The 14,862-nt window shown below is 37.7% G+C and overlaps 3 protein-coding genes and 1 long non-coding RNA gene across 6 annotated transcripts in view; 2 read left to right on the top strand and 2 right to left on the bottom strand.

The window, feature by feature from the left end:
- LOC148680839 (uncharacterized) overlaps positions 1-6,134 on the bottom strand; it is a 785,675-nt gene extending 779,541 nt beyond the window's left edge. The window contains exon 1 of the long non-coding RNA XR_015943037.1: positions 4,561-6,134. This is a non-coding gene — a long non-coding RNA (uncharacterized LOC148680839). The remainder of the gene's footprint in view (positions 1-4,560) is intronic.
- LOC148680782 (NACHT, LRR and PYD domains-containing protein 3-like) overlaps positions 1-14,862 on the top strand; it is a 463,735-nt gene that overhangs the window by 13,947 nt on the left and 434,926 nt on the right. The window lies entirely within an intron of this gene.
- The window catches only part of LOC148680790 (uncharacterized), a 796,717-nt gene that overhangs the window by 402,142 nt on the left and 379,713 nt on the right, over positions 1-14,862 (bottom strand). The window lies entirely within an intron of this gene.
- Positions 1-14,862, top strand: part of LOC148680812 (uncharacterized) — a 451,921-nt gene that overhangs the window by 203,744 nt on the left and 233,315 nt on the right. The gene's annotated exons all lie outside the window — the stretch shown is intronic.

The following is a 14,862-nucleotide window of genomic DNA, read 5'->3' as shown; positions in this document are numbered from 1 at the left end:
CTGTTGACTGTACTGACATCTTTATGATCCATCCATGTGTGATCATAGGGAGAACCAGATGACCAATAATTCTTGGCTAGAAGTTGCAACAGCAGTAGGAGAGGAGGAAAGTTTTAGAAAGGTTTGGAAAAACCTGAGGGATAAGTTTGTTCAAACACCAACAGCAAAAAAGGCCATGGCAAAAGTGGAGTCCCTTGTGGTACACTGATACATATATTACAATTTTGAATTTAAAACAATTTACAAGTTAAAAATGTCAATAGAATGCCCTTGTGTCAATGATCTGTTTGCTCAATAAAGAAAGACAGAGTTTCTTCATCCTGCTAAGTTGGATCAGCTATGATGGGGTGGAATGTGGGATTGAAATGTTGATGTTAGTTCACAACATCTCAAAAGCCAAAAAGGCTAGTGTGGGTATGGCATCAAGGGTGTGGGCTGTACAGGTATGAGCAGAAATGTGTCTTTGCAAAGAGTGGAATGTATTTGGAATGGATGTAGAGTGTGATGGGTTGAATGAGGGCAGTTTCTGGAGTCGGCAGTCATGAACTCTAAAATGAGAAAACAAGAGAGAATCAGAAATTAAATCTTTACAGCATGGTGCATGTACAGCAGTTTGTTAAAACAAACAAAAAAGAGGCCCCCAAAACATCTTCAATGATATTAATAATTCTCTTTTTATTTGTCTGATTGTCTTTTGACTGCCCCCTATCATTTAAAGAATATCTCAATAATGAACGAGTCAAGTATAAAAGCCTTGTCTTTCATGAGGTGTGCTATGTGTTTGTCTGTAGCTCAATGCTGCATCTAATCTGTCTTCAGTACTGTTCAATTTAAATACATTTATTTCACCACAAATTTTTGATTTAGCATTTTCTCTCGCGTGTTACATAAGTTACATCAGATCAGATGTGGCAGAGTTTTATTATTATTATTATTAATAAATATAAATATATCAACTGCCAACATCAAACCTTGAACTTGAAAAACCATGTAACTACTTGGTAATAACTGTGTGAATGTAATGTTTATCATGGGCTTTTACTGCATCTATGATAAGTAACATCTCGTTTGGAATCTGAACATGATTGAAAAATCCCGATCATATCTGACCCGATTCATTCACAAAGTCTTTGCACTCAGTCCATTCATAAACTGTCCAGAGAAAAGGCTGGACCATCTCAAGTTTGTAAAGCTCATTGGATGGTGACACTTCTCCTTTCAGCTATTGGCTCCTTGGAGTATAAGTCAGAGTGCAAAAAGTCGGCGGCCATTTTGTTGACCAAAATCGCTACAGTGTTTATGCCTGAAGGACTGGCTCCACGCGCTCCAGCAGCTGGTTTGGATGACAACATTGCACCCTTCCATGAATGCTTATTAACGTATGAATATGTTGTAGACTAATGTTTATGGTTTAGATTGCCTGGTCATTGCAATCGAACTACTTCAGCTGTCAGAATGTTATGAATCTGTGGACAGGCAGGAGGTTGAGAGGTGAGTTCTCTGTTGAAATCATTCTATTCACGCTGGTCTCATCTTTCGAAACCTTTATAAAAAGTTTAGTCTTTATTGGAGTGAAGGTATCTAGCAAAGCTTCTATTTAAAGCATGTACGTTATCAAAAGTGGACCGCTGGGAGAGCAGTGAGAGTTCGGCTTCATTACAATGGCTTGGATTGTCGGTGTCTTGAGTTTAGTAGAGTTGTGGCTTGCATTGTGTGGGGCAGTTGGAGCAGAAGATGGAAGAGCTGTTGTGCCGGCGGGAATTCAGGCTTGATTGCTCGCGAGGCAGCGGCTGAGGTTTTGGGGAGAGCGGGGTTCTGGCTGAAGTTGTTGTTGTTTGTTCTTCCGCATCAAAAGGTAAATGATGCTGGAGTGTAGGTTAAATGCTGGAGCATTTGTAGAGGAAAGCATTCTTCCAAAATGAAGATAGAGCAGTAGGGAGAAAACGATCCATTTATAGTAAACTAGAATCACTCTGATTGGATTATTACTGATTACAGATGAGCAGCCAGCAGTGCTCAATCACATCACGTGCTCGAAATTAGTTTATGAAGCTTCACTTAATTTAGAGTAACTCTACCACTGCTGCTTCTCTGCTGTTATTAACCCTTTTGCTGGTGGGTTTAAAATATTCTGGATCCAGGAGTCAGTTTTTTGAGGTGACCATTATTTTAGAACGTTCACCCTTAATGTTTCCGTGACGACGCATCATCAGCAGTTCATTCATCAGTTACTCTCTAAATACATGCAAGTGAGTGTCTGATGAACTTAAAGTAGATTCAACTTTATAGTTACTTTCACCATGTGTATCTGATATGAATTAAACACATCAGCAATTTATATTTGAGTGGATTGTTGGACTTCAAAAAGACTTTCTTGTGTTTCACAAGCTCTAAATGTTTTGTTTTACTAGTGCTTGTTTGTATTTCATTGTTACGTCCCGACCAGTCTAGGGTTGGTGGGAACAATAACAAGTGTAAAAAAAAACAAAGAAATAAACTCAAATACTCAATTTAGGGGTTTCCCCTTCTCCTGTCCCAACTCACAATAATCACAACACTGATCAAGTAGTAACAATATTTATTATTCCCTTAGACAACAAAGATAGAAGCATCTCTTCGGAAGGGAATCCAGGCCAAAATAATAAACAAAAAGACAGCTAACTTGCGGGGAAATAATTCTAACTTACCTGCTCAAATAAAAGTACCCCAAATAAAATTACAGCAAACTTCCCTTTCTCCCTTGCTACCAAACCAGGAGAAAACTTTTTTAAGTAAATGGCAATTCCCAACCTACCGCTTCTGTTTCTAACCAAAAATAATATATATAAATATTTAATCAGAAAAGCCAATATATTCAGATTTAACAGAGAGCCGTTTTAGAAAATAATTAAATTGTCAGTAACAGAAATCAATCAATTCACACCAAGTCAACCAACAGTTTGAAGCAGGAGATAGGAGACGCTCGGAACAACAGCGGCGGTGGCGGCGACGACGACGGAGATTTGCGACCTGCACCGAGCAGAAAGATCTCCCCATTGTTTCTCTCCTCCAGCTTATATACGCTCCCACACGCAACACGGCTGGACCGCAATCAAGCGCAGCTCTAGAGGGAGGGGGAGAGAGAGAGAAAGCTGCGCATGCTCCACAGCGCACAACACAACATCAGCTCCAAATGCATAAACAAAACACAAATCTGTATATATATATATAATATTTATATATATAAAATAAACAAATAATTAATACGTTCTAACATCATGTAAATGTTTATCTAAAAAATAAAATAAGCATTAGGCAGTTAAAACGCTGCATAATTGTGATGATATGATGCATCTTTCTCTGGCTCAGCACCAGCCAACACACCTGCTGTTGAACTCCCTTCTTCCTCATCTCTGTCTATGAGCGCTGAACTCTGTATCAGTGAGTGAGAGAGACCGTGTTCACTCCGCTCTGCACTGACTTAAGGTTTTTTTTTAATGAGCAAATGTTCCCGTGTCGTGCGACACAACAAATCAATCATAAAATCTGTTGGCAACTCTTTGAGTAATTGATTTTTATCGATTTAATCAATTCACTTTTGCAGCACTATTACAAATATCTAACATTTCTCGGAACAGGATCCAGCCAGATCCTGCTCAAATTAAGCTCTGATTTATATACATTTATATATTTATAATATCCCGCTGGGCAGCAACTTGCACAACTTTTTTTGAAGTGTTGTAAATGAAGCACACTGGGACGAATGTCCTCATGTCCCCAATAGCAAGGACGCAGCCAGCAATCACAGAGAGAAACACTCCATGGCAACTCTGCTGTAACTTTCACTCATTGGAAAATGTTTCTCTGCCTGCGTTATGTTCAGCTGATGTCCCGCCCCTGAGAGCCATATACCCCACCGTGATTGGTGGGCTCGTTCAGCTCCACACACAACACTGTAAAGCAGAGGTGTGGACTCGAGTCATGTGACTTGGACTCGAGTCAGACTCGAGTCATGAATTTGATGACTTTAGACTCGACTTGACAAAATATAAAAAGACTTGCAACTCGACTTGGACTTGAACATAAATGACTCGGACTTTGACTAGGACTTGCCCCTATTGACTTGTAAAGACTTGCTGCTTCCCATGAAAAGCCCAACGATAAAAAAGTATGTTGACATGGACCGCTCTCTCTCTCTCCCCGTTTATGTGTGCGTGTGTGTGACAGCATGCGCACGTGTGTGTGACAGCATGCGCGCGCGTGTGTGTGAGCATGCGCGCTTTCGGCATGACGTCCAATCGAAGCACGGTAGATTGTTTTGATTCGACAGTATCCAACGTGACTACTATGAGGCGCCGGAGTGGACAAAAGTCAAGCGAACGCAGAGAGAATTTGAATTTGAACTTCAGATCGAGCCAATACTCGCATGCCAATACTCTGTCTCTCTCTCTCTCTTTCTCTCTCTCTCTCTCTCTCTCTCACATACAACATACACCTCTCTCTCTCTCTCTCTCTCTCTCTCTCTCGTGCATTCAGTCTCTTTGTGTTCGCTTGACTTTTGTTTACGATGGCGTCTCATACCTTTAGTGCTTTTGCTCTCACGGGATCCTCCTGTTAAACTGACCCTTCGCTAACCCACGCCCAAAACCGCCACCCACCAATCGCGGCTTACCAATCGTAGCTACGGGCAGGGGCTCTGTCAAGCTTTCGAGCGAGGGAAACAAGCCAAATCGTTGTGCAATTGGATTGTGAAAATCTGACACCCGCTATCCTAAAAGTTTGGACTGGGTGGTGGGATTTTTCCCTTTTCAAAACCAAAGCCCAAGAGGAGAAATGCCAGCGTGGATCAAACTGTGTGAGGGGCGGTAAAGGAGTTAAGCTAAGTTGGTTTTGTTTTCGATATTCACATTCAGTGATAGGTGGCAATAACTCACACTCCTCTTATCCTAAACAGATCTAAACTGTGTTTCTTATAAAAAAAAAAAAATAACAAAGCAGTTTATGTTTCCCAGCGGTCTTTTTCTTTTTTTCCACTCGATATTATGAGCCAGGGCTCGACAATAAGGACTGCCCGATGGTCCGGGCCAGCGTGCGAGACACTCGGGACAGTGTACAAAATGTTACTGGCTCGATCGGGCCAGCTGCTGCCTTTTTGCCTGCCAGATCGAGCCAGAGCTGCGTGCTGCGACTGTGTGTCAATTGTGTGCAAATACAATCTTACGGTGCTTTCACACATAGACGTTTGTTTCGGAATCTGTCTCGTTTCACCCGTTAGCGCGTTTTTTTTGGCATATATCCAGCAGTTGCGCTCGCTTCCGCGCCAAATCAATCAGTCCAAGATCGCCTGAATGAGACGCGGTCTCTGTCCTATTGAGCGTATCGATTGTAGCAAGAAAACAAAACAATGCAACGAACTAACGACCCAGGCTATATCACAGTGTATCATGATCGTGTAATAGCCATATATACGGCTATATGAAGAGGGAATGATGAGCAGGGCGAGATGTCATTCTTACCGGTAAATGCGAAAGTGAAAGCATGCTGAAATATTACCGAGAGCTGTTTGTCCAGCCTGATCTCGGTTTATCCGTCAGGAAAATTGACCGAAATTACTATCTGTTAATTTTTCCATATTTTAATCGTATAATAGGCCTATGTTGTATTAGGCCTGTTGTTTTGTTCATTTCCGCACTGACAGCTCGAAAAAAAGATTTACATTGATCTGCTGCAGTCTCGGTTCATCTGCTATGTCTCTCTATAATTTAAGCCTAAAATACAGAATTATAGTCAACGTTTCTTTAATAGATTGATTAATTCAATTGATCGATTTCTACAAAACCTGACAATTGAAATGAGGCTCTGTATATGTGAGAAAGTCTGACCTCGATTTGTATTCGGTGACGATGTCTGTGGGTTGTTAAAATTAAAGTGCACATTTTCACTTATAAAATATTCTATACACAATACACAAAAGTTTGGGGTCAGTATGATTAAATATGTTAAACTAAGCTTCTTCTGCTCACCAGGGCTGCAATTATTTCATCATAAATACAAATTGTGAAATGTTGCACTATAAAATAACTGTTCAAAAGTAGTTTATAATATAATTTATTCATTTATTCCAGTGATTTTAAAGATGAGATTTCAGCTTCATTACTCCACACTGTTAGACCTTACCGGGGTTTTTTACAGTAGAACACTGGCAACACTGTTGCCAGCCACTCACTGTAAAAGTTTGGTTACAGTAAGTAACTGGCAAGAGTGTTGCCAGTTAATTACTGTAACTGAACCATTACAGTGAGTGGCTGGCAACAGTGTTGCCAGTTATTTACTGTAACTGAACCATTACAGTGAGTGGCTGGCAACAGTGTTGCCAGTTATTTACTGTAACTGAACCATTACAGTGAGTGGCTGGCAACAGTGTTGCCAGTTATTTACTGTAACTGAACCATTACAGTGAGTGGCTGGCAACAGTGTTGCCAGTTATTTACTGTAACTGAACCATTACAGTGAGTGGCTGGCAACAGTGTTGCCAGTTATTTACTGTAACTGAACCATTACAGTGAGTGGCTGGCAACAGTGTTGCCAGTTATTTACTGTAACTGAACCGATACAGGGAGTAGCTGGCAACAGTGTTGCCAGTTAATTACTGTAATAGAGCAGCAGTGGTAACTAACTGGAAACTGTGTACAGTTAATTACTGTATTGTAATGTTACAAATCACAGCATTATACTGCATACACATTAATAGTATGTCATATATAGTTATTGTAGTGTTACTAAAATTAATCAGTATTCTTAGCTGTTATTTAAAAATAGAAGGCATAAAATTTTTCAGACAAATTTATTTTATTGTTTTGGCACGAAACAAATAAATAACAGAAAAAGTATAACAAAATTAAGAAATCAGCAGATATAAATATTGTCTTGCATATTACAGGTCTGCACAGTAAGGCTGCAGTCACACTAACATTTGAGCAAGCAAAATTCTGTCATACTGCACTGCGAAGTGGAATTAAACAAAGCGAGTAGTGGAATTAAACAAAATAATTAGAGATTGAAAAAGCAAGCCAGAGAGGTCATGTTCTGATCTTTGATTGGTATCAAGCAATCACATGATGTGATTTCGCATGTCAGCGTTCTCCAAGCTTGAACTTTCCAATGCTGCGAATTATGAAATTTGTCGCATGAGCTATCATTCCAGGTCTGCAGTACTCACATGTGTATGAATGGAAGTCTATAGGGAGAAAAGTGCAGTGTGACCGGGACTTTAAGCTGTAACTCTAATTAAACACACCTGATTAAACTAATTAAGGCTTGTTAGAAATCTACAGGTAATGTTGAAGCAGGGTGGGTACTAAACTCTGCTGCCCTGCAGTTCTCCAGGAACTTGGAGTTTGACCCCCATGGTATATAGCAGGGGTGCTTAATCCTGTTCCTGGAGATCTACCTTCCTGCAGATTTCAGTTGCTACCCATATCAAACACACCTGCCTGTAATTATCAAGTGGTGTTCAGGTCCTGATGAATTGGTTCAGGTGTGTTTGATATGGATAGCAACTAAAATCTGCAGGAAGGTAGATCAGCAAATGAACAGCAAAAAACACAACATAATTATTTTAAAGTTTAAAGTTTTAAATAATTAAAAACTGTGTCAAATCTCAATAAAAAGTTTAAAGTAATTATAAAAAATAAAGTTGGCAACACCGAAAAACCAAAGGATCCAATCTTTTATTGTTATAATTATCTCATGACAACAAACTTTATTATTGTTTCTGATATAAATTCATAGGTGGAAACACTGCTCTGAAAAATACTTGGCAACAAACTCACAACCTGGGACCGGACAGTGGAGCTTTTGTGTGTGGATGGCTATGTGTATCATGTTTTTGTGATTCCCTGTGACGATGTGCACAAGTTACCTTACTGAGATGAAGGAATTTAATTTTGGCTTAGTTGCCAGAAAGATACATACAACTGTTAGCATATGTACATTATGGCAGTATGCAATATCCAATAAATACTTAAACAAAAGTAATGTAAGAAGTCATATGAGGAGAGGCTAACTAGCTAACAATGTAGCTTTCAAGTACACAGTTCAAGATAACAACAATATAACTTAAAACACAGCCTTATTTTAGAAACCCTCAAAAACATTTGAACACATTTTACTTACTCATTGCAGATTCTTATTTAAAGCCTAAAACATATCAGACTCTACATCTGAATTGATGGACAGAGAATAGAGCACACTCAGCAGTAAACAAATCAAACACCTGGCTCCCTTAAAGGGCCAGCATTTTCTGAAAACTATTTCTAACACCTTTGTGTTTAGAATAAGACAGAAAGCCTGTGGGAGTGTGTGGTGATGCCTAAATCATTATTTTCTGCCTTTAAAATGCACGTCTCTATAAATAGCAACATAAACCATCAGAGAATTTATTGGAATTAATTCTTTGCACTACACAATTTCATACAAAGTCTACTCCTTTCACAGTAAAATAATGTATTAATAAATAATAAATGTTTTCTTTTATTACAGCACAACACTGGCTATTTTGCAGTTATTTACTGCACAATCTACAGAATAACAGTGCAGTTATACTAATTAAACACACCTGATTAAACTAAATCTAAAGGTAGTGTGTTGAAGCAGGGCTGGAACTAAATTCTGCTGGGCTGCGGCCCTCCAGGAGTTTGACATCCTTGGTACATAGCATATTTTCAAAGGAATTGCCTACATTTATCACAATCATGCACATATCATTGAATAAAAACAATAATATACAAACAATATACAAAAAACAAAAAAATAAAAAATAAATAATCTGATCCTCATGTTGTTCCAAACCTGTAGTAATAATAATAATAAAAAACAAATAACCTGATTAATACATTAATTTAGGAAAGTCTTTATACTATACTGTTAATGCCATTTTTACCAACTTCTCCAAACAAATTCATTGAGTCTCTGCAAAAATGTATGTACGTGCTGTTTAAGATATTTTTTAAATAACACATTTTACTAGTTAATTAGCAAAATACTAATATTCAGCTTAAAGTGCAATTTAAAAGCTTAACTATTGGCTAAACTAGGCAAATTAAATTAATTATAGAAAAGTAAACAAAGTTATAAAAATGATTGTGATAATTTGGTTGCTCTGTGTGAATATTTTTGCCTTTAAATGCATCTCGTCGATATCTTTACCTTTTAATTAGCTCTGTGACTTTGACATTGGTTGACTCCTGATACTCAATGTTAAAAACATAAAAGGAACCAAAGAAAACACAGAGATGGCTGCAGAGAAATTTAGCTTATAATCAATGCATTGTCTCACTTTCTCCTCAATACTGACCATACACATACCAAAACTGAACAGTATATATATATATATATATATATATATATATATATATATATATATATATATATATATATATATATATTAAGGGTGGAGCCGAACCCGAATACGGTATTCGGAAAGGCATGAATAGCATGTTTTTACGAATACTTAATTCGAACAAATACTTGAAAAATTATTTGTATTCGGGAGCAAGAAAAACACTATCAAAAAGCAGCGTTTCCTCATGAGACCACATGCATGCCCGCGTGAGTGAGTGAGTGAGTGAGAGAGAGAGAGAGAGAGAGAGAGACGCTCAGTCAGAAGTCGGAGGGCGCTTCTCCACAGCAACAGACAGAAGGCTCGGCTGAGCGAAAAAAATACTTCACTGCATCATCATTTTTGTTAAATAGATTTTTGTACCTTAACTGGGTTCCAAAGGCAGTTTATAAACTTGTAGCGGAGTTGAAGCGGAGTTTGATCGGACGTCTGCAACCGGGTGCTCTGTTTACGCAACGTTAGCTCTGTTAGCGCGGTAATTTAGACAATAGACTGTTGACAGAGTAACGTTAACGTTTGTTTATAAAGGTTAAAACGATGCTTTTGCAGTTGTGTCGAATAGTATGCACCTATGGGAGTTATATGGTACGTCTACATTACTGTCTTTTGCAGACAGCAAGATATATGCTATAGGCTAGTTAACCTTAGCATAGCTTCCCGTCACTTTTTATTAACTTGAAACTCCTCAAATACATTTTGGCACTATGAAAAAATGAGACTGCTGCTGAGCCATTTCTTGGTCCTCCACCAGTCAAAAGAAAAAAAAAACCTTCAGGTTCTGTGTGGAAGCATTTTACAGTCAGTGGAGCTGCAGATAAAACAAAGTGATACTGTATAATGTGTGCAAAAGTGAAATCAGCAGAGGCAGAGATATTAAACATCTGTCAACATCTTCTATGCATAATCATTCATTAATTTCTTTTCGGCTAAATCCCTTTATCAATCTGGGGTTGCCACAGTGGAATGAACCACCAATTTATCCAGCATATGTTTTACGCAGTGGCTGCCCTTCCAGCTGCTACCCAGCACTGGGAAATATCCATACACTCTCTTTCACACACAATAGGGACAATTTAGCTTACCCAATTCACCTGTATTGCATGTGTTTGGACTGTGGGGGAAACAGGAGCACCCGGAGGACACCCACACCAACATGGGGAGAACCCAGTTGAGGCTCGAACCAGCAACCTTCTTGCTGTCAGGCGACAGTGCTACTCACTGTGCCACTGCGCAACCTTCTATGTAATGTATTATCACATGCACTAAAAGCATCCTCTCCTGATACTGTCTGTGAAATCCCACAAGCATCAATCCCCTCAATCAGCACAGCTATGTTCTGCTAAATCCTCCACAAGCACCAAACCATCAACACAGCCACATTCTGCCCCAGCAAGTCAGTTTCAAACATATAAAAAAAAAAAACTTTGTGTCTGTTTTGTGGCAGGCAGATGATAATAGCAGGGCTGTATCTTTTAGTATTATATAGAATACTTTTGTTCTGCCAGATCCCCCAGGCAGGGTTTTATTTAGATTTATTTAGTTAATTTTAGTTTTTGGAATTCTGTGCATTGGAAAAAAGTTCTTTCAGAAGAAGAACAGTTTTTTTTAAGTATTATTTGTTTTTATTCTGTCTATTCAGTGTCCTTCAACAAGACCGGTGGTGGTGGGGTTCATAATATTCACAATTGTATTTTATTAGTTGTTGGTTTAACCATGGATGAGATAATGGCTTCTATGTTATTTTCTTTTCAATGACATTTCTTGTCACATGTTCAAAACAACAACCAATATTGCATATCTATAATTTATATAATGGTATAATTAAACAATACTTTCACTATAATGTAAATTAGAAGTGTAATAGAAAAAATATAGATTTTTGCGCCATTTTGAATTTTACTCGAATACAAATACAAATACAAATACTTTTCCCTCCTCAACAAATACAAATACAAATACCGGCTGCTCCGCACATCCCTAATATATATAGCAACATAAAGCAGTACATGGGGTAATAATGGTTGAGCAGTAATTTACCATTTATTATCACAGTAACTATCTGTAATGGGTACATAAAGTAAATTACTGTAATTTATTCTTTGCACTACAAAATTTCATACAAATCCTGCTCCTTTTACAGTAAAATACTGTTTCCTTCTAATACAGCAAAACACTGGCTATTTTACAGTTATTTACTGCATAATCTACGGTAAGGGTTAACAGTGCAGTCACATGATCCTTCAGAAATCCCTAATAATAATTATTATTATATTTATTAATGGTAATAGTTATAAAATCAATAATGTCTGGAGTAATTATTTTATTTGAAACTAAATACAATAACAAAGCAGTTATTTAAATTTTTAATAAATATTTAACAATTACACCTTTTTTACATTTATAAATATAGCCTTGATGAACTGAATAGTTTTCCTTAAACATTTTAAAAATTACCGTAAATATATATACAGAGTTATTAGCCCCCTTTTGTTGTTTTTTTCTTTTTAAAATATTTCCTAAATGATGTTTAACAAAGCAAAGAAATGTTGATATTTTTTCTGATAATATTTTTTCCTCTGAACAAAATCTTATTTGTTTTATTTTGGCTAGAATAAAAACATTTTTTAACCATTTTAAGGTAAAATTTATTAGCCCCTTAAGCTAATTGTTTTTCAGACTGTCTACAGAACAAACCATCATTATACAATAACTAGCCTAATTACCCTAACCTGCCTAGTTACCCTAATTACCCTAGTTAAGCCTTTAAATGTCACTTTAAGCTGTATAGAAGTGTCTTGAAGAATATCTAGTAAAATATTATTTACAGTCATCATGACAAAGATAAAATAAATCAGTTATTAGAGATGAGTTATTAAAACTATTATGCTTAGAAATGTGCTGAGAAAATCTGTTCTCTGTTAAATAGAAATTGGGGAAAAAAATAAACAGGGGTGCTAATAATTTAGGGGAACTAATAATTCTGAAATCAACTGTGTGTGTGTGTGTGTGTGTGTGTGTGTGTGTGTGTGTGTGTGTGTGTGTGTGTGTGTGTGTGTGTGTGTGTGTGTGTATATATACACACACACACACACACGCACATTCAAATAGCGATTAACTTCTTTTTTTTTTTTTTTTGATGGGGCCAGTGAAAATTTGGGCAGGGCAAGTAAAAATCAGAACCACTGGCCCAATCGGGCCAGTAGAAAAAATCCTTAGCGTTGAACCCTGTGAGCACTGCTTAGTTTAAACCCTCGCTATTGTAACGCATATAAATACATACACTAATTTATTTAACTATTTGCTGGTAGGAAAAATCTATTTGTTCACTTCTGTTATTTATACTTTGATTTGCATTTCAATTTTTTTTCTTCCACTTAACTGCAAATTTGAATAAAAACTGGATAAAGAGCACACAAACATGCTGACAGTAATAGGTACTGTACACTGTTATGGGTCAATGATGCTAATATTCGGCACATATCCATCAGTTTCTTAGGTTATTAGATTATTTTATAATTTCACCTCTCCTGCTGTGCATGAACTATGCTGTTGAATGTTCAGCGTATGAGGTGGCTGGGCTAACCTTGCTTCAATTTTGATAAAATTATTCTCTAATCAGTTGCTATTATGTTGTGAATATACCCCTGTAATGTATACTGCAGTCCTCTGTAACATGAAATTAGCTCATTTTATGAATATTAATAATCAACAATAACGGTTTATTCTTAATTATTAATATTCCGGCTTAAGCTTCAGTCAGTTTGGTCAAACAAACATATGATTGTAAATGATCATGCTCGCGCGACCGAGCGGATTCCCAGATTATGAATATTAATTATCAACAATAACGAATTATTATTAATCATTAATATTCCGGATCAATTTATTGTCAATTTGACCAAACGAACACAAGCAGAGCCGCCGCTCTTCCGAGCGGACACTGTAATCTATTCGTTTAGAAAAAGGGAATTTAATTGCTACTTCTTGTGAAGTAGATTAATCATTCAAAAGTTTTAAACAACTTATAATAGCTAGGCAGGGGAATCTGTATTTCAGTGACATTTTCTCGTGAGGCAAACAATACAATTCATTTGATTATAATGGAATTTATTGACTAGTCAGACGTAACGAACAAACAAACGCACAAACATACATTAAACACAAAACAAAGGTAAACCACGTGGAGATATCGGGTCTATAGAACGTGTAACAGCAAAGAGAAATAGTAAAGCTAGAAAATATAGATTTCAGATTAAAGAGTGACAAAACTTTCAGTTCCACACGCACCATTAAGGACCACCAAGGTTATATAAAAAAACACCTTTTTGATAAAAGGGGCACAGCTTAATCGCATAACTAAAATCACCTGGTTTTTCATGTCTGGAGGTCTCTTTTATGCGTCTCTCTTCCGTCGTGATGAAAACTACTCTTGATGTCCTTTGATGCGTGGAGTTTGTAATGCAGTTCGGACGAACACGATCGCAAACTTTAAACTGAATTTACTTTGCCGGAAAATAAAGAAAACGTGGCGGGAAAGTCCATGCGGCTGTGAAGAGCCGTGTGGCCCTTAAAGGGACCACCGTCAATGATGTTCCTTTTTGGGAAGTTCTCTTTCTGCCCAGATGTTTGGGGGGAAGTGTGCTTATACCTGCGGGTCACGTGACAACCCGTACAGCATTCTGACCAATGATTTCAGGGGAAAGTTTGCGCGCGAACCTTCCTTTGTCTCTGGGCTGCACGTATGCAAATTTGAGCGCCCGCCTAAAGCATGCGGACAGGCATTTAATACAGGGCTTTAAAGAATAAAGCAATGCGAGTTATGGTCTCGATCTATGCATCATGTGTTATAAAATGTCCAGGGCATTCTATTGACACCAAACACTCTACAAGTACATCACATAGTTCCCATATCCTTACATCCTTGATGCTTTTAAAAAGGCCTGCAAGCGTGAATGTGTATAGTCTATATCAGGTATTGTACACATTACAAAAGTTAAATGAAATTAAACAAGAGATTTGGGTTATAAATGTCTTTGTTTAATTTTGAGGAATGTCTTGTCTGTGAGCAGAATGTTGGCTAAAGAGGTTTTTTTCCTTTTCTTATCTTATCTGTCACGTTCTTTTGAAGTAGGCAGAGAGTGGTTCTGTGAAGTCTCCCAGACTTGTTAACATGTCACCAAGGGATTACCAAGCCAGACTTTTCGTCACCAAGTGATTTTATTGTCCTGGCGATTCACCCAGATTGTTTTCTGGAATGTTAAATGGAATGTTTATCTCCAGAATGCAGGTTACAATATGTTACAGTCCCCCTCTTCCCAGACAACGTGGTTCGGAGAAAACCCGGTTGGTTGGGATCTAACTTTAACTTGTTGGTTGGGCAGGAAGTGAGGGCCCCTCGATGTCCGTTCCTGAGTCAGCTGGACGGAGTTTCATTTCGATCAACGTGGGTGCAGCTCCTTGGCGTTCCTTTCCTTTCCCAGCTT

Source organism: Danio rerio, chromosome 4, assembly GCF_052040795.2.
Source record: "Danio rerio strain M-AB ecotype USA chromosome 4, GRCz13ab, whole genome shotgun sequence".
Taxonomy (NCBI): Eukaryota; Metazoa; Chordata; class Actinopteri; order Cypriniformes; family Danionidae; genus Danio; species Danio rerio.
Note: the sequence above shows the minus strand (reverse complement) of the source record. Positions and strands in the feature narration are given on the sequence as shown.